The sequence below is a fragment of the Amblyomma americanum genome, chromosome 2, assembly GCF_052857255.1.
Source record: "Amblyomma americanum isolate KBUSLIRL-KWMA chromosome 2, ASM5285725v1, whole genome shotgun sequence".
Lineage (NCBI taxonomy): Eukaryota > Metazoa > Arthropoda > Arachnida > Ixodida > Ixodidae > Amblyomma > Amblyomma americanum.
In genome coordinates this window covers 38,788,771-38,808,262 of record NC_135498.1, presented here as the reverse complement: position 1 = coordinate 38,808,262, position 19,492 = coordinate 38,788,771, and the positions used below count along the sequence as shown (strand labels likewise).

The following is a 19,492-nucleotide window of genomic DNA, read 5'->3' as shown; positions in this document are numbered from 1 at the left end:
GCCAACTCTTTAGCCAGAGAGAGGTTCTCTCAACCGGGCACGGCGGCCTCTGATCTGGGGTTCTCACGGGAGCCTATGCATTCCTTCAGTGAACTGACGCAGGCCTGCAAAGCCGAGCGTCGGCTGTACCCCCCACCCCATCCCTCCCTCGACAATTATCATCAGACACTTTGGAGGCGGCTCCAAACACGCACCTTACCTTCCCCTTGTATACGCTCGCGCTGGCACCACGTCAACACAAACCCCTCCTGTATCCTCTGCCACCATCCCAAAGCCGCTCTCGATCATATCATTTTCCTCTGCCCGGCGGATCCTCCCCCGCGGGGCCTGGAGAACCTTACCACTTGGGAGGCTTGGGAGACCGTACTGCCCTACTGCGCTCCGAGGACCCTGCCAAGCAAGCCATCGCCACAGGCCAGGCTGCCAGCGTCATGAGCCTCCGGGACATGAACGTTTGAGTGCAGTGGGGCCGTGCGGGGGCCCAAGGACCTGTGCGTCCTAAACTCCCCTGTATGTAATAAAGTTTACACCACCACCTGCGACAGCACAGAAATTGGTTTTTTGGGGAAAGGAAATGGCGTAGTATCTGTCTCGCATCGTGGCGAACACCTGAACCGCGCCGTAAGGGAAAGGATAAAGGGGGGAGTGTAAGAAGAAAGGAAGAAAGAGGTGCCGTAGTTGAGGGCTCCGGAATAATTTCGACCACCTGGGGATCTTTAACGTGCGCTGACATCGCACAGCACACGGGCGCCTTAGCGTTTCGCCTACATAGAAACGAGGCCGCCGAGGTCGGGTTCGAACCCGGGTACTCCGGATCAGTAGCCGAGCGCTCTAGCCACTGAGCCACCGCGGCGGTTTGCGGCAGCACTGCCTTCTTTACTTTCCCTTTTTTCCCCGTGAAGCACAGAATGTGTAACGCTTCCAGGATGAAAGTGTGCCAATAGCTTTTTGATATGGTGTTTGGGCCTCCGCTTATTTCAAGTGAAAACAACTGGACCACTTATATACTAACTATACTTATAAACAACTGGATATATTTGCTCCAACATATGAATGGGTCACCTACTGCGCATGTGTGATAGTTGTCTGGATGACTTGAATATACTGGTAGGCGCCGGAAATCTTACGCTATACCTATATCGCCAAGCTGCACGAGCAGTGTGGCATTTTTCCAGCATTTGGTGATAAGAAGATAACAGCTTCGTGACGAATGGGGAAACTGCGTGGCACTTGCCTTCGCAGGTCATACGTATTGCTTCTCAACGACACCGCTGGGTCAACTAAGCTCTGCAAAAAAGCTCAGTTCATACTTTCGCTGTTGGCGTACCCCATTCCTTTCACAGTGAACTCGCACAACGGATGAGCATTCATTGCACCACCTCTTGTCAAACCTTTGTTCCAGAATGGCGTATTACAGCACCTCGACGAGAAGAGCTGCTCCAAGGCAAGGCAGACAGCACGGTGCAGGCGAGTACTCCAGCCCCATGGCAACTTATAAGCTTTTCTATTTCTTTAACGAGGGGCAATGGCTGATACAGGGGGCTTAGTTTCTACTTTTCCAACGGGGTTTCCTTGCCGTTCCATCCCTGCACTATCGACGAGGGCAGCTGAAGTAAAAAAAAAAAAACTTTCGTCGTTAAGGCTTCCAGTCGTTCATGCAGTACCTAATAGAGAAGCACAGAAGTTGCGAGTAAGGGGTTCCCCGTTCATTGCCTTACTGCTTTTTTAAAAAAGCTTTAATTGCGAATGTTTCATACCAGATTTTTTTATTATTATTACGGCGTCAATTTGGACAAGCACGATGTTGCAGTGCGCCCTTCGCTTAACTGTTGTCAGTTAGCCGTACTTCTGCGCAAGAATTTCCTTGATTTCACTTCGCAGCTCTCCGGTTCTCGGGTGTTGTCTGCGACGACTGTGGTCAGGACGGAATTGTCGGCACCCGCTGGAAATGCGACGTGTGCCGTGACTTCGACCTATGCACCGACTGCTACAAGAGCAGCGAGCACAGCCAGGAACACGCCTTCTGGCGCATCGACATTCCCGAGGCCACAGGGTGAGCGTCCCTGCACATCTTCCCGTCGGATGCCGCAAGGAAGTCTAGCGATTCGAGCGTCTGCATGTCATTCTGCCATCCGAGCTTCTGCGCTCCTATCTTTGCATTCGAAAGAATGCGACCCTGTCATGCAGCGTGTTCATTTAGAGTTAGTCAGTTTGTATTGCTTGTGGACTGGGCCTCTGAAAGGTTACCTGTAAAGTTGCATCGACATTAATGCAAGAGAAACCTGCGCCTTCTTTCTTGTGTGTTAGCTGCGCCGCTGTTGTCTAGCATCATGCTCCAACTAGCCCAATAATCCGTTATTCTGAGTTTCCATGGTATTAGGTGCGTAAGCACTGATCCGATGGATACGAACCTCGAGCCAGATCGTCCGTTTTCGCGTTGTCTATTCGCAGCTGGACTAGCGCGAGCGCTACGTCCCGTGGCACTGTCTGCTCGTCGTCGTCTTCTATGTAGCAGAAATCGGTGCTTTCGCACTTGTTCCAGTGTAGTAAACATTATCGGTAGTTTTTAATTTTGACTTTATCGCGGTTGCAAATTAGTTTCTTTTAGTGCACGCTACCAGGAAGTGTGACTTCAGCGCAACACTTTAGTTTGTTCCTGCGCAGACCTGCGCCTTGAAACTGCATACGTTTTGGCGTCCCTATGACATGGTAGAACTTGCGGGTGCCGTAAATTCGCAACGAAGAAATTGGATGCACCGCGGATAACTTCTAATTGCTTGTCGATAACTGCAGGTTTTATGTACCTCCGAGACAGAGAAGCACCAGTTCCCGACGCCGACACACTTCACATCGCGAAGAGAGAGTTCTCCAAGAAAGCCGGCGGGTAAATCAAGCAGAAATGTTTCCGGTGAGATCTACGGGGCTTCACCGTCGACCCAGCTTCGACGAAGAGGCAGCGCACGGTGAGGGATGGATATTCCAGGATGGTGAGTCTTTGATACGTTTGTGTTTTAGAATGACATTTTGCAATTCAACATTGCCATGGTAACTACTAAATGGCAACGTGTATTTTTTTTTATCTTCGCGCGCTGCTTTGTGTTTACGAAAACCGCCGCAGCGGTTGCTAGTAGTATGGCCATCCGTCTCGCATGCGAGAGGTGCAGGGTTCGATTCCCAGCGCCTCCGGGTACCCACCGGTGATGCCATGTATGCAAGCTCTCTCGTGGCATGGTGCTTGGCTTATTAGGGGCTTAATGGTTGGAAAATTGGTCTCTGACCTCCTCCTTGTGTCAAAAAATGGTAGGGTTTTCATGTGGCTAAATCGAGTAGACGTGTGAAAGCATGCGTTTAGCCTGACTGCCTCATGGTTTTCCTTTGCTCGGTCGTCGGCACGTCTGGCGCCTATGTTGGACGAAGGTTAAGCTTATCTGATGTGTTCGTTCCGCAGATGGAAGTCGATAATGACGACGGTGTGCAAAGCACAGCGCGAGTGTGTGTTGCAATTTTACACGAGGAGTGTTCGGCTGCGTCGATAGCATAGTGCTCTCGTGCTGTGGCCAGCGAAGCTCATCTGTTCGCACTCCTATTTTGGTTTGGTTTATGGGGGTTTGACGTCCCAAAGCAACTAAGGCTATGAGGGACGCCGTAGTTAAGGGCTCCAGAGATTTCGACTACCTGGGGTTCTTTAGCGTACACTGACATCGCACAGTACACGGGCCTCTAGAATTTCGCCTCCATCGAAATTCGACCGCCGCGGCCGGGATCTAACCCGCGTCTTTCGGGTCAGCAGCCGAGCGTCGTAACCACTGAGCCACCATGGCGGGTAAAACCAAGTTGGGTAAAACCAGGTCAAGGCCTCAGTGATGACCCGGCTTTTGCAGCTATGGTCCTGAAGTAGAGCTTTCGCTCTAAAATACCCTATGCCATGGCGCTCTTTGGTCAAAGCTGTCCTCACTCCGTAATGGTACATCGTCATCGTGTTTACGAAAAGGATGGAACAAGACATGAAAGAATGTCGTTTCCTGTTCGGTCCTTTTCATATCAAAGCAGCGCGCTAAAGTGGAGATGTCAAACCAACTACCCCCAGTTGAAGCCTTATTAGCAACCAAGTTCTTCACAGTGAATAACACGCGTTAGACGGCATTGTACCAAGAGAAAGCGTTCTTTTTCTTTCTAACGCCGTTTATTCAAGAAGAAATCGTTCTATCACGTAGTTATTTCGCGCTCCATTCTACACCGAAGAAAAGAGGGCGCACCCGTCTATTTATGAAACTTCAGCGTGTTCCTCGGCCACAACAGTGCATAAGGGACAGGCGAACGACGGTGCTGGCGCTGACCAAAAAATGAATATAAAGTATAGAAGAATATAAAGTGATTGAAGAATGCGGGTGGAGCTGCGCTGCAGCAAACTAATCAAACGACGAAATCATGAACACGCATGTGCTTATCAAAGTCGGTCATCTGTTTTATTTGCAAGGTACCCGAACGAACGGTGACACATGTGCCCCGAAACTTGGTCATGGAATATGTTTGGACAACTTCTCGGTAAAGTCAATTGCAGCGTTTAAACATCGTCACAGATTCCAAACCCGGCAAGCATCCGCATCACTGGCACTGCAGCGTGAGATTGGAACAGAGTGACCCGTTAAATGAAGTTTGATCCTCTCATTCGTACGTTGGTGCCTCTCTGTGTCTGGCCATAACTCTTTCCGCTAGGCCCCATTGCCCGTTCGCATAACACCCTGACAGCGCCAGATGGCGCCACGTTCCCGTAAGCTGCTGCGTGCCTGCCACGTCGGGACCAGTCAGCACACACGCAGCTGACAGGAACGTGGCGCCATCTGGCACCCCCATGGCGTTCTGCGCACGCGCATTGGCGCCCCTCGGAAGCGGATCACGTTAGCGGATCGCGCTATGCTAAAGTCTCTATTGTCACTACGCCTTTTCTGTGCGATGTGAATCTTGTAGCGTCAGATGCCTTACATCCCTTGGTTTGCAGTGACGCTGCTCTTATGCAACATGGTTTCCGACGACCACACACGCACTTCCTACCTTGTGGCACACAATGCGCATTGCATCTTCCTACGACCGTGTCGTGTGGGTGGGAGGTGACGCAGCGCTCGCGACTTTCTTACCCCTGCCTTGCGCTCCAACTCCGCCGTTAGCCCCTCAGATGAGCAAAGCTTCTCTTTGGAAACACAGCTCTCCGATGTCTACTGAATTTCCCTGGACTGCCGACGCGGCCATGTTTAAAAAAGGTGAGGCAGGAAGTGGCTCCTGTGTCCTTCACCAGTGCAAATTCCTCGAGTTGAGGTAGGGTGGCGGTTCCCAATTTTGCTGCATAATCCAGCAAAATGTTTTCTTCTAGACACTAACCTAGGACTCAAAAAGAAAAACTGCGCGGAGTAGAAATGAGGAAGTAAAGAACTGACACCACTAGCTAACAAAGCATACTGCAGTGCTTGGCTAGATTTGAACAAAGCTTTTTGCCCATTACCAACTACCAACTCTTTAAATCGTCTGTCTTGGGCCTGCTGAGCCCTAGGTTGCGCGATAGAATTCTGGCCGTGGCGGCAGAATTTCGATGGAGGCAAAATGAAAACCGCCCATGTGCTGTGCGATGTCAGTGAACGGTAATGAACCGGAAGTTACCGAAATTAACCCGCGGCACTCTACTACGGCATCTTTTCCTTTATTTTTCGATCTTAAAGGTCATGCCGGCATCGGCTTCAAAGTATCGAAAATTCGAGAGCTATGAAAAGTGGGCGGGCTGGGGGCAATGTAAGGACCTGGAACAGTGAGGACTTCCAGACTGCAGTGTCTATTATGTAATGTTGTTTGATTAATAATTTTTTGTGAGGAAGCATAAATTCCTACTTTATAGGTTTTGACGTCCTTGGAAGCCTCTGGAACGGCATTGAAGATGACGTCTCCTGTGTGCTGCGAAGGTTTGAAGGGGAGTTCGACCGATATTGTCGCTACCCCGTTCTCGGCAGCCTAAACAGCGCCCTCGGTTCCTTAGGTGGCCTTGACTTCGAAGCCCCAATCGATGAAGGGTAAGTAGTGGTCGATGTTTTCCAACATTTTCCTGAACTACTACAAAGATTGAAAAGACGTTAAATTAGGCACTAAGTCTACAATCTCAACAAATGGATCAGATCCACAAGCGCACGACGTGGAAAGACCGGTACTTTTCAACGCTGTTGGTGACGGTCGTCAGAAGTCGACGCTCCTTATGTTAAAACCCCGTAGTTTCCTTAATATTTCATTCCTTCTTATGCCTCCAGTGACTTCAGGCATAACATTAAAATGTAAGCACAAACTGCTTACCACGCAGCCAGCAGTATTTAAGACCGTGTAAGGCATAAGGAAATGCTGTAAGGAAGAAATTACAAATCTACTTGTACCTTCGTTACTTTTTACGCTGTTTGTTCTTGCGGATTTTGTTTACAAAGAACTTATTTAAAGAATTGTGTGAGGCGACGCAATTTAGGAGAAAGGAGGAGAGCCACACGCCACCGGTGGGTTCTAAACCCACGACCTCCGCATGCCGTGTGCGCTCCAACGTCGCATTAAAATGCATGTGATTTCGAGAAGCTTGCAGGCAAAACAACCTCTGCAGTGCACGTAAGTCGTCAAAAAAGCCAAAATTTGTTGGGGCCCAACGCCGAGGATAACTGCGTATTCGAAATTCTACAAACCTATATAGATATTGCTTAGGGTGGGCTATACGCCTCTCAACAATTAAGGAGCCTAACTGTAATAGTTAAAAACTTCACTATTCAATGTTAGTTAAATCAGCCTCCTAGTTAGCACGTCTTAGCTGTATTCTCATGCACTACACCATGACAATGCTGTGCTGCAAAGAAAAAGCGCTGTTATAATTCAAAGCCCGTTTTAAAGAACTGTGGAGTCTAATATGAAACACCCTGTATACTGTGTGCGTTTTGTATGTTCCCGAATGGTTTCTTCTTTCGAGAGCTTTCAGTTTGACTTAGTGCCGCCGCTAGCGCTTCACGGTTTTCCAAGATTACGGCTTTGTACGAATATTCGCTCAAAATGCGGATAAAATCAGATATTCAGTTCCGTTTGATTATATCACTATTCGATTCGGTTTTTGTCTGCACTATTCGTATTCAATTCGTTTCGAAGAACTGCTCTTCGCAAACCACTATAATAAGGCAGTGCTCCACTCTCACTAGTGAAACCATGCACCGGCACCGTTAGAGGATTAAGTGACCTTTTAGTGATTACGTCATAAATATTAGTTACGACAGAAATGCTAGCACCACTGAGGCTATAGTACTGCGCATACTTCGCGGAACTTTCCTGAAAGAGCTGCTCCTGATTTTTTTTAAAGAATGATACGCAGGTTTTTTTCCTTTCTTGAAACAGAAAATATCGTAGATCAAGACGGTGCACATGCCGGCCTCGAAATAAAGTCCAGTTGCTTCCTAGAAAAGCAGAGAACGAACGATAAACTTAATTACAATAGTTGCACCGCTTTCTGTCGCACCAGTTTCGTCACAGTTTAGTGTGTTTCTGCATTAACAACCAGTAACGCGTTAACCACGACATGTGAGCTACCGAATAACTTTTTCATAGTCGCAGGACGGGCCTTCCCTCAAGACAAGGGTTTGATGGAGTACAACGCCACCGCGGCCTCCTTGATGAACAGGATGTCGATGTGATCTACGAAGAAGAATGGCAAAATCCACATGGTGAGAGGTTGTTTCCTCTAGCGTAGTTCTAGTTGTTTACGCAGAGGGCAAACAAGTCTCTCGCTTCCATGAACGAAATCATTGGCAGGATACTCATGAACCGCAAAAGTTAGAGCCACGGCCACCTCAGAGCTGTCAAGGAGGGCGTGACGAAATTCAACGTAATGTTGAACAGTGTCCAAACACAAAAACAACAAACCATACTCCCCTCTCACACACACGAACAAAAAGAACCTTCCGCCCAACAAGAGTTACCCCTGCATAGCATACAGTTGTATTCTTATAAACTAGACAGTGCTGGCTGTTCCACATTTGAACTCCGTGTTTCTAGCAATTTCTGCGCATAGTAGATGCTATTGTCTGAAAAGTTCACTAAGCGCTTAAATTGATTTTTCTTCTGGAAACGGAGGTGTAATATTTCTACCTAAGCAAATTAAATGATCGACTTCGTTAAAAGTTCGGCTTTTTATTGTTATTACGAAAAGAATAGCAGTTCGCAATGTTCGTGAATCATACGAATGCATATGTTCGCAATCATCTGTGGCAGCTAAATGGGAAACGATGATTGAGGAGGTCAATATAGAAATTTGGAACAGGGATCCTACTCTATCAGACACGGCCAGATTAGTTCAATTAGCTCACATAGCGTGGGGTTATTTTTCCTGACAGATAATTACGAAGAAAAACACATTAGCGTCTACAGTTCGGTTGAGGAAGTGTAAAGACTTCGATTCCTGAATTACAGCTGCTCCGCATCGCGGTACGAGGGACGGCATCGGTGAGACCGCCTTGGAATGCGAATGCGATGGCTCCGGTGTGCTCTGCACTGCGTGTTCTGTTGCCTCAAGTCTGAGCATGGATGATGATCCTTGGTACCATGTTCCTCCCAACGACGAAAGGTGCGCGTTAACTGTTTCTAGTGCGCGCTAACTGTTTCTAGTTCGCGCTAACTGTTTCTAGTTCGCGCTAACTGTTTCTAGTTCGCGCTAACTGTTTCTAGTTCGCGCTAACTGTTTCTAGTTCGCGCTGTTTCTAGTTCGCGCTAACTGTTTCTAGTGCGCGCTAACTGTTTCTAGTGCGCGCTGTTTCTAGTGCGCGCTGTTTCTAGTGCGCGCTGTTTCTAGTGTGCGCTGTTTCTAGTGCGCGCAAACTGTTTCTAGTGCGCGCTGTTTCTAGTGAGCGCTGTTTCTAGTGCGCGCTGTTTCTAGTGCGCGCTGTTTCTAGTGCGCGCTGTTTCTAGTGCGCGCTGTTTCTAGTGCGCGCAAACTGTTTCTAGTGCGCGCAAACTGTTTCTAGTGCGCGCAAACTGTTTCTAGTGCGCGCAAACTGTTTCTAGTGCGCGCAAACTGTTTCTAGTGCGCGCAAACTGTTTCTAGTGCGCGCTGTTTCTAGTGCGCGCTGTTGCTAGTGCGCGCAAACTGTTTATAGGGCGCGCTGACTGTTTATAGGGCGCGCTGACTGTTTATAGGGCGCGCTGACTGTTTATAGGGCGCGCTGACTGTTTATAGGGCGCGCTGACTGTTTCTAGTGCGCGCTGACTGTTTCTAGTGCGCGCTGACTGTTTCTAGTGCGCGCTGACTGTTTCTAGTGCGCGCTGACTGTTTCTAGTGCGCGCTGACTGTTTCTAGTGCGCGCTAACTGTTCCTAAATCGTTACTCTATTAAGATTGCGTGTGCTTCATAAATTACGTTCATTTCCGCCCCATTTCGATAATAAAGCTGCGTTTTTGTAGCTTTCATTCCTGGTACAGGGCGTTAGTGTAGCAACTTCTTCCTTTGGGGGGACCCGAACTAAACGGAACTGTTTTGAGTAGTTAAGCAGCGTAATTTGGCTTCAGTCATGCACGTCATTAAAGGCAGTTTCAATTTCGATCGACCACTTAGGGACACCAGAGAATTTAAAACGCAGGAGCTGGACACAAGTTGTAATGTTTGATGCATAGATATTTTTCTATACGTCGGTTTTACCCTCGGCGTTTTGTCAACATATGCATTGTTCCCGTATTCAAGTTTGCTTATAGTTTTTTTAGATTACCGTATCGATAGAATGGCTAGTGCGCAGTCAACTTATGAAGTCTTTGTATTCGTTGTTCCAGTCCAAGCTTTCCTCCGAGGCCGATATCCACTCGTCCCCAAGCCCGGGATACGTATAATGAAGTGCGACTTGAAGGCGAAGACGGACGTCGACATCAAGGAGGTTGGAGCGTTTCTTTTCTTTGTTTCTTTTTGAGCCGTAGTCGCTGTTAATACGAATGGTACCAAACCTATCACGACTTTTTGTGCTCTCAGTTCACGCATATGCATGCCGAGACTTACTAGCGGAGGTGCATACCGGCTTGCCGGTCGCCTCCTGCATACGCGCAGTGGCATGGGTGGGGCCAAGAGGAGCCACTACGCATGCGCATGAGGCGTCCGGTAAATCGGTATACGTCTACCCTAATACGTCTCCGGTAGACTTAAAACGTCTAGTCATCAACAAAACGTGCGCAAGCCACCACGAAGGCTGTGGTTACAGCGTTCGGCTGCTGACCTGAAAGACGCGGGTACGATCCCGGCCACGGCGGTCGCATTTCGATGGAGGCGAAATTCTAGAGGCCCCTGTACTCAGTGATGTCAGTGCGCGATAAAGAACCCCAGGAGGTCTAAATTAACCGGAGCCCTCCACTGCAGCGTCAGCCTGAGTCGCTTTGCGATATTAAGCCCCACAAAACCGAATCAATGAGACGTACGCGTTAGAGAATTTTGAATTTACGAAAACTCCAAATATGTGCTTTTGAAGGAAGTAGGACCCAAGGCAGCAGCCTAGTGTCTTTGGCACTGGAAACTTTGGAAGCATCCTACATGAAAGAGGTTGGCGCACGAAGCATCGGCGAGGTGACAGATTTCTAGGACACGCATGATCTGTTCAGCGATCCAACAAGTCATATGCAGCGCCTTTTTTTACTATTATCTGATGTTATGTAACGAATGCCTTATGTTATCTATGAACGCCTTTCTCATCGTTTTGTTGTTCGTAATTTGTTGTCCGTCTTGTACGTCAGTAAAACCACTGTGTACTTTACTGGCTTCATCGGTATAACCATGCACATTGCACGGTATTGATATAGGTATTCATACACATTGCACGTGAGAACGTCCACAAAATATCGTGGCGCTTTCGGTCATGTGAGCTAGTGGTAGGATCACGAGACGCTTTTTCGCTCACGGCTGGGATAGCGCAGCTTAGAGCTAGGATATAACTTCTTCCTTGGTTTATCTTGAGGTATGCAGACTTTTGTTGATGACTTAAAATTATTGATAGCATTATTCGTGCTCTTAGTTCGGCTACCTTCATAGCATACGCAATTAACAAGCACGGAGTATAAATTCTCGATGGTTCCGTTTTGGCAACAGCGTTTGATAATGTTAGTTTTGAAAGGTTAGCCCCAGGAAAGTCGTAATCATGAAGCGGTTGCAACTGAAGCTGCTAATTCCCGGTTCACCAGTGCGTTACCACTGTACTACATATATATACTATGTGGAGTGTCCTCACTTGTGAGCTTTGCTTACGCAATGATCTCTAGTAGCCTTGTTTGTTTTTTTCAGCTTATCTAAGTATTATTTGGAACCACACATCCGGTAGTCCAACGTGGGTGTTTAGGTTGGGGTGTTTATTCTCATTATCATTCAACATTTACACTCAAATGTGCGGTAGTAGTATTCTTCGTCTCAATGACATTGAATCGAATTTTTCATTGAAGGCATCGCTCGAAAGGCTGGCATAAAATTACTGTGCACTGTACTCCATCTCTCGGCTTTTATAGTGAAGATTACGTGCTTGGTCATTAGCACCTCGTTCTAGAAATTGGTGCGAGTATTTTGGGCATTTGAGCCATTCCCTGTGCCTCCGTCTCACCAAATTCGCTCATTGGTCCGTATCATTTTTTTTTCGTTGTCAGAAGGATCCGTTCAAACCAGTGCCCAAGGAGATCTCGAATCCAGGCTGCAAGAGCTCGAGGCCATCCACAACTGCGCCATCTGCTTCGAAAACCGGCGAAATGTGATCTTCACGTGCGGCCACGGTACTTGTGCTACCTGCGCAACGAACCTACGGACTTGCCACATATGTCGTCAGACTATCACCCAGAGGATTACCGTGTACTAGGCTAAAAACAAGTGGCTAGTTCGTACGCATACGATAGCTTACAGGCGTTAATTTTCAAGCTCTATAGAGGAGCGTGGCAACTGACGTTTTCCTGTGTAATTACAAAATCGTAGGCCCCTAGCTGTCAACTTCAGTTTGTGAATTTTCGTGTGTTTAAGAGCGGGAGGTGATTTTTTTCGCCCTCAGTGCAACTGCACTATTGTTAAAATCTACCAAGACATATTGCCCGCAATGAACTGTGCTAGGGCAATGTCGCCCTATGGATAACTGGCCTCGGAACACAGGAAACGAGAAATTGTACCGAATACAACACTGCCACATGTCCTGGAAGCTCCTCTTCTATATTTCGCGACGTTGCTGTGAGATGTTTCTGTGATAAAGTACACGATTTGTTTGCGTGTTCACTGTCTTCGCGAGCAGCTTTGGTTGAATGAGTATATATAAATTTTTTTGTCATGCGCAATACTATATATAAAGCATGTGAGCTGGTAAAACTAAGATTGTTTTCCTTGACCACAGGCTTAAGTGGAGAGCGGACGCCTTTCAATATGCGTTGCGTTTCAACAACCGCTACTTCAGGGCGCTTGAGCAAACCGATTCAGTTCATGCTCGAGAAAATGTTGCAGGGACAGCGGGAAATACCTGTTGCCAACCGTCTTATGGTGTTCCTTAAAGCAGTTTTTCTCCAAATGCATGGTTGCCACTTTGAAATTTGACAGAAAAGCTGCCTTTCCCTTTATACAGCTACATGGTTCGTAACACGCGGCTACTGTTTTTTCTGTCTTGTCACAATGGTTTGTTCTTGTTGGCACGATGTACTGTGTACAATTCACTTATTTTGGCATGACAAAGACGTCGTGCCGCAATATAAACGAAACATCACATCGATTGTTTTGTCTTCTTCCGAAATAGCTGTAGTCGGAAATTACGATAACTAGCTAGAGATATCACGAGGGAACCGTGTTACTGAAGCAAAATGAAAAACAGAAGAATAGTGGCCCAGGACCCAAAACACCCTCGAACGTAGCGCTCACTATAAAAGGCCCGCTACTGCGGTGTGGAGAGAGAGAGAGATAGAGAGAGAAAGAGAGAAAAGTAATTGTTCAATCCAATTCGAGGAGGCTTTCACCTGCAAGGCTAGGACAAGGCCAGAGTCCCTTGGGGCCCGGCGGCCGCCTGGGCTTGACTGATGACTTCTTTTTGCTTATCTGGATCCGAGCTGAACATCACTGCCTCTCATTTTCATTTCTAATAGTCGCTGCATTGTTTTCGAAGTGTGCATGCCCACATCATGTGGGTCATGTTTGCCTGTTCCTTGAAAAGTTTGCATTTACCTTTGTATCGCCGCGGGCACCATTTGCTTAATATGTGCGGATTCTGGTATGTGCCCTTCTGTAACCGCCTCTAAATTGCTGAGCTTGAGATCAGCTTTCGGCTTACGTACCCAGATTAAGAAATCATATACATATATACTTATTACGGAAGCTAAGTCACCGAAACCAAGGTGCAAAGGGAAATGTTTATTATTTTTTTATTTGTGGTGCTGAAAAATGGAAGAACAATACTTCAATCAATATTTTGCTTAAAGGAAATTAATTATAAAGCAACAGAAAAAACAACCATGCAGCCGGTGGGATCCGAACTCACGACCTCCGAATATCGCGTCCGGTGCCCTACCAACTGAGCTACGGCGACGGCTGTCCAATATGTTGCTTTCATGGGTATTTGTGTTGGCGTGTAAGCGAACCTTCAGAGTGTTCACCAGCGCCACCCTCATTCATAGCGTTTATATATATTGTCACCGACAAACGTAGCAGGCCGAAGGAAGCACAGCCGTTTACTTGGGCGAGGCTTGCCGAACCGCCGCGCTCATTGAAGACAAAGAAGACGTCCGGCCACGCGCTGGGAGACAGGTTCGGCTACCAGGTGGCGCCGGCAGAATGTCAGCAGTGTTGCATTGCCCCCCTCTCTACCAAGAGGCATCGACTCGATGCCGCACGCGGGAAAAAACGTACGTAAGGCGGAAAGTTAACGGCGCGAGTGTCTTCGTGGAAAGGGGCTAACGGGAGTAATACGGCTTCATTCGCGCCACGTGGACAACTTCGGACGTCGGTTGTCGAGACGACAGGACAGTTCCTTGAAGGAGGACCTCGTATGTCACCGCGCTGAGGCGGCGTAACACCTGGTATGGACCAAAGTAACGGCGAAGAAGCTTCTCAGAGCGCCCTCGCAAACGGATCGGACTCCACACCCAGACTTGGTCACCGGGTGTGTAAATCACCTCTCTGTGGCGGAGGTTGTAGCGCTCGGCGTCGCGTTGTTGTTGGCACCGGATTCGCTGCCGGGCCACTTGGCGAGCGGCTTCGGCGTCATGAACAAATTGGTCAGCGTCCACGACAGAAGAGAGAATAGGATCCGGAAGAAGCATGGCGTCCTGCATGGTCATGGCTTCGCGACCGCGCACCAAATGGAACGTAGTGAAGCGCGTCGTTTCGTGGAGCACAGTGTTGGACGCGAACGTGATGTAAGGCAGTATCCGGTCCCAGTTCGCATGGTCATCGTCGACATACATAGAAATCATATCGGCAATTGTCTTGTTAAGCCACTCAGTCAGTCCGTTTGTTTGCGGATGGAAAGCTGTAGTCTTGCGATGGCTGGTGCCACTGAGTCGAAGTACCTCGCTCGTAAGTACTGACGTGAAGGCGGTTCCCCTGTCAGTTAATACGACGGTTGGGGCTCCGTGGCGAAGCACAATGTTGTGAATGAAAAAATGCGCAACTTCTGCGGCGGTACCACGGGGAAAGGCCTTGGTCTCACAGTAGCGGCTAAGATAGTCAGTGGCAACAGCAATATACCGGTTACCCATGGATGACGCCGGAAATCGGCAGAGTAAGTCCATGCCAGCCTGTTGAAATGGGAGGCGCGGGGGATTAATAGGCTGCAGGAGCCCGGCTTGTTTAGTCGGCGGCGTCTTCCGGCGCTGACACTCACGACAGGTTCGCACGTAGCGGTGGACAACCTCAGCAGGCCTGGGCTAGTAGTACTTGTGCCGTATGCGCGCCAAGCTGCGGGAAAACCCAAGATGGCCCGAAGGAAGGTCGTCGTGGCACGAACGCAGAACTTCGTCACGAAGCGTTGTTGGCACCACGAGCAAATAGACAGTGTCCATTGGACCGTAGTTCTTTTTGTAGAGAACACCATCGCGCAAGCAAAACGAAGACAGTCCACGCTTGAAGAGTCGAGGTGGAGATGGAGCGGTTCCTTCGACGTCGATGAGGGACAGCAGATCGGAGTCGTCCCTCTGTTGGCGGGCAAGGGTGGATGTGGTGACAGCACCGAGAAAAGCGGAATCGTCATCGGACTCGTCCGTGGGCAGGGAAGTGGAGCGCGGGAGAGACAATCAGCATCACTGTGTTTCTGGCCGGACTTGTGCACGATGGTGACATCAAATCCTTGCCAGCGAAGGCTCCGTCGAGCAAGCCGCCCCGAGGGATCTTTCAGGTTCGCCAGCCAACACAGTGAATGATGGTCGCTCACGACCCGAAACGGGCGGCCATACAAGTACGGTCGAAATTTTGTAACTGCCCACAGCACAGCCAGACATTCCTTTTCCGTGGTGGAATAATTGACTTCGGAACGGGATAAAGTGCGACTGGCGTAAGCAATCACGCGTTCTAGACTATCCTGTGGGTGGTCTAGAATGTGTACCTCAACTCAACCTCGAAAAAAATTTGCCGACCTCACTCAATCTAGTAACCTCTTCAGTTGAGGTTGAGGTCTCCTTAGACGCCCTCACCTCACTTTTCCTGAGGACACTGCTGACCTCACTCAACCTTACTTCAGCCTCAAATTGTGAGGTTGAGGTCGGCTGCTCGACCTCAGAAAACAAACCAAAACAAAACAAAAACCAATTAAGAAGTTTTTCAGTTAAAAACAATTCTGAGAATCCTGTGAGACAGGAAAGCCAAAATGATGATGGTATTATTTAATATGGTGTAAACAGACACTATTGATGTGCACGCAATAGGACAAGCTTGTAATGTGGGGTGAACCCTCCGAGATTATATGGCCTGCGGGCAGGGGTGTCCCATAGGCGGTTACCACCAGTACGTCGGTGAGTACTTTATATGTGTCAATATTTGGCAACCTGCTTCGTGTGTGCTTGTTCGTATTGGAAGCCTCTTGCTCATTCACGCACGAACCGGCCCTTGACAAACACAGCTCTTCTGCACCATCTACCAGAAATTGGGAGGAGGAGGGAGGTATTCACGATACTATTTTCAGGCTTGAGAACACTTACCGAATATAAAGCAACTGGTCGTCGATGGAGTTTCCACTGCTACGGTTATGCAGACGCATATCAGTAATTTCCATTTTCTAGCTCTATCCGGCATAGCGAGAATGCTCTTTTCAGTCCTCTGTATGTTGCCTTCGAAAGCACTTAACAAGCTGCGACTTTAGTACACCAACAGAGGCACGTTGTATTTATGTCTGTGTAGAAGCGAGCGGCTTCTTTTTTTAATGCGAAAACATTAGATGGCTCACTTTCAAGGTCATATCCGCAAAAAAAATGTCCGCAAGAAACGGCGCCATGCGACGTCACGAGCCGAGGAGTCACGCGACGAATATGATGACGTCATATAATTAACTAATGCTAATTGATATAATTAGATAAGGTTAACACTAATTAGTATAATTAGTGATAGACTCATGTGAGTGTGACATCATATCAGGTCACGTGACAGCGATGTAATGTGCCATCAAACCTAGTCACGTGACGATGCTGTAATATGACATCACACCTACTCACGTGACAATGATGTAATCTCTCGTCATACCAGGCCCCCATCTACCCCCATTTCCACCCCTATTTCAAGATTCATATGGATCCCACATTACTACACATGCGCGTATGGTGCCTTACAAAGAGTGCCCACAACCAGGTCCACATTAATGACATTCGGATTGTCCAGCAGGTAAACGCGCCAGTTCTCATGTATGACATACTGCAAAGATCATGCAACGACACATGCCTTTGACTCTGGAGATGATGGCGATGATCATAATTCTAACAGTGTATCCCTATGAGCCCGGGGAAGTCTGATGTACCGCTACCGAATTAAATGTTGGCAGAATATTGATTAAATATTGTACATTACCCAGCAACCAAAGACAATTATTGTGCGGGAAAATAGGAATATCTGCAGCTAATAATTAAGGGTGGTGATGTTGTTTTCATGGGAGGTCAAGACCCTCCCCGTTTCCGCCACTTCCCGCCAGATGGCGATGGTAATGGTCTCGAAATCCTGCGAATTCTCCGATGACTCGTGAACCCGCGGCATTTTGAAAGAAAGGGCTAGGTTAAGTCTTCGAACACTGTGCCAACTATTAAATTCATACCGGTCAAAACAATTGGCCTAGAGTGGGCAGCGTGAACCGCTCTCTCTGTCAAGAGCACCATGACTCTCCGCTCAAATTTCCCCGCAGCGAAATCTTTTTCCGAGCCCCCAACCCCGAATAATAATAATAATTGGTTTTGTGGGAAAAAAATGGCGCAGTATCTGTCTCATATATCGTTTGACGCCTGAACCGCGCCGTAATGGAAGGGATAAAGGAGGGAGTGAAAGAAGAAAGGAAGAATAGGTGCCGTAGTGGAGGGCTTCGGAATAATTTCGACCACCTGGGGATCTTTAACGTGCACTGACATCGCACAGTGGGAAAAAAAACCGCCCAAGTACTCGTACGCTTCAACAGAATTATGGGTACCATTTCATCAACCAGTCTGAGACAAGCTGCTTTAAGTAAGTCACTTGTTTTCCTTTAAAACTGAACTAATCAATGGTAGGCCAGCATCCTCGACGTTTTTTACCCACGAGCATCTCGTGGGCATTCTACGAAGCCGTTTAAGGTGAACGATGGGTCTCTGCAAAATAGGAAAGATAAAGTGTAGTGCCTGGTCGTCTGCAAGGCAGGCCGCCAACCTAAGTGATCTCATACGAGAAAAGAAAAAAAAGGAGAATGATTAGAAACATACAAACAAAAATCGCACACTAAAACAGAAGCGAACAAGAGTGTGCCACATTAAACGTCATATAAGAAGGCTTGAAATAGCGATTCAACGGCACAGCGCGAGCATGTAATCAGTTCTATTCACACATCTTCATTAAAAAAATTAAAAGGAATCAGCTACCACATCACTATACATTCATTACAGTTTTGCATTTTTTCGCCGTTGTAACACCGCTATGCTGGCACGTTCGCCTCGTGTTGCGGTGTTTCGGCATGATAAGCGAATTTCCGAGAAGGAACAAGGAACCGGAGACCAAAAGAGGGGTTATTCGGAAGGATAAAAAGTAAAATTATATTTGCATCTGCTCGCTTTACGTAACGGGCATATACAGAATTAGTGTGAGATTCGAAAAGGGAAGTCACCGATCAAAAACTTCGACGATTTTATAGAGGTTTTTCTGGCTTTGTGCTTTTTTAATCAACTCAGCAGGTGTCCTTGTCATCAACCACCTGAATCACATTATCTCGCCTGTGCCGACTATTCCAGTTTCTGTGAAGTCAGTTTGTAATGTACTACAGCAGGATCCCTTTCACTCGACTGCAAGGCAAGAGCCGTGACGTCAGCGCCGGCAACGAGCATGAACACGACGCATTCTTGCTTGGGGCCATACGCGCTGCGACAAATTTATTGCGTGCTTGTTGGACTGAACTTATTTGTTTGCGGCATCAAACAAAGCAACCACGGGTCAATGTGAGTTACGTGCTTTGCGCGCTCCCGGGAGTTGAGTTGGCCGGCAGACAGCCGGTTGCTACGCCAGCGGGGCAAGGGGGAAAGAGAGTGGCGTGCTGTGATAGTAACACTCCTTCCGGGAAGACCAGAGGGGTGCGTCTTCCTGTAGCCTCGGACTGAACGGACATTACGGCGCGCAGCGCCGGAATATAAGAAAGAACTGTGGCATCCCGTTATCCACAGGGGAAACCGAACACCAAGTGTCATTTCATGAACACTGCGGTGATGCGCTGCAACTCCGCTTCGGAAGCGGCACTCGTGGGAGTAAGACGTGGCAACTGCAAAAAGCATCGGCCTCGAAATTTCGACCCCACTGAATGACGACCTCACTCAACCTCAAACTCACGCGTGAGGTTGAGGTCTGATTTGCTGACCTCACTCACAAACTTTCGAGCCGTCGCCGACCTCACCTCTACCTCACCCCACGACCTGACGTTGAGGTTGACCTCATGAGGTTCCCCACCTCTGGCAGTGTCCGCTATTTATGAATCTGTTTCGCTGCTGTCTGCTCTTCTCATCCGCCCCGAGGATAAGCTCTGCTGATTAAGGCCGGACCCGCCACGGTGGCTCAGTGGTTAGAGCGCTCGGCTACTGATCCGGAGTTCCCGGGTTCGAACCCGACCACGGCGGCTGCGTTTTTATGGAGGCAAAACGCTAAGGTGCCCGTGTGCTGTGCGATGTCAGTGCACGTTAAAGATCCCCATGTGGTCGAAATTATTCCGGAGCCCTCCACTACGGCACCTCTCTCTTCCTTTCTTCTTTCTCTCCTTCCTTTATCCCTTCCCTTACGGCGCGGTTCAGATGTCCAACGATATATGAGACAGATACT

At 48.2% G+C, this 19,492-nt stretch overlaps 1 protein-coding gene and 1 long non-coding RNA gene across 2 annotated transcripts in view; one reads left to right on the top strand and one right to left on the bottom strand.

The window, feature by feature from the left end:
• LOC144121041 (B-cell lymphoma 3 protein-like) overlaps positions 1 to 19,492 on the bottom strand; it is a 111,630-nt gene that overhangs the window by 34,259 nt on the left and 57,879 nt on the right. The window lies entirely within an intron of this gene.
• Positions 7,605 to 9,917, top strand: LOC144121044 (uncharacterized). Its single transcript, XR_013312516.1, has 3 exons — positions 7,605 to 7,721; positions 8,467 to 8,620; positions 9,817 to 9,917. It is a non-coding gene; the product is annotated as an uncharacterized LOC144121044 (long non-coding RNA).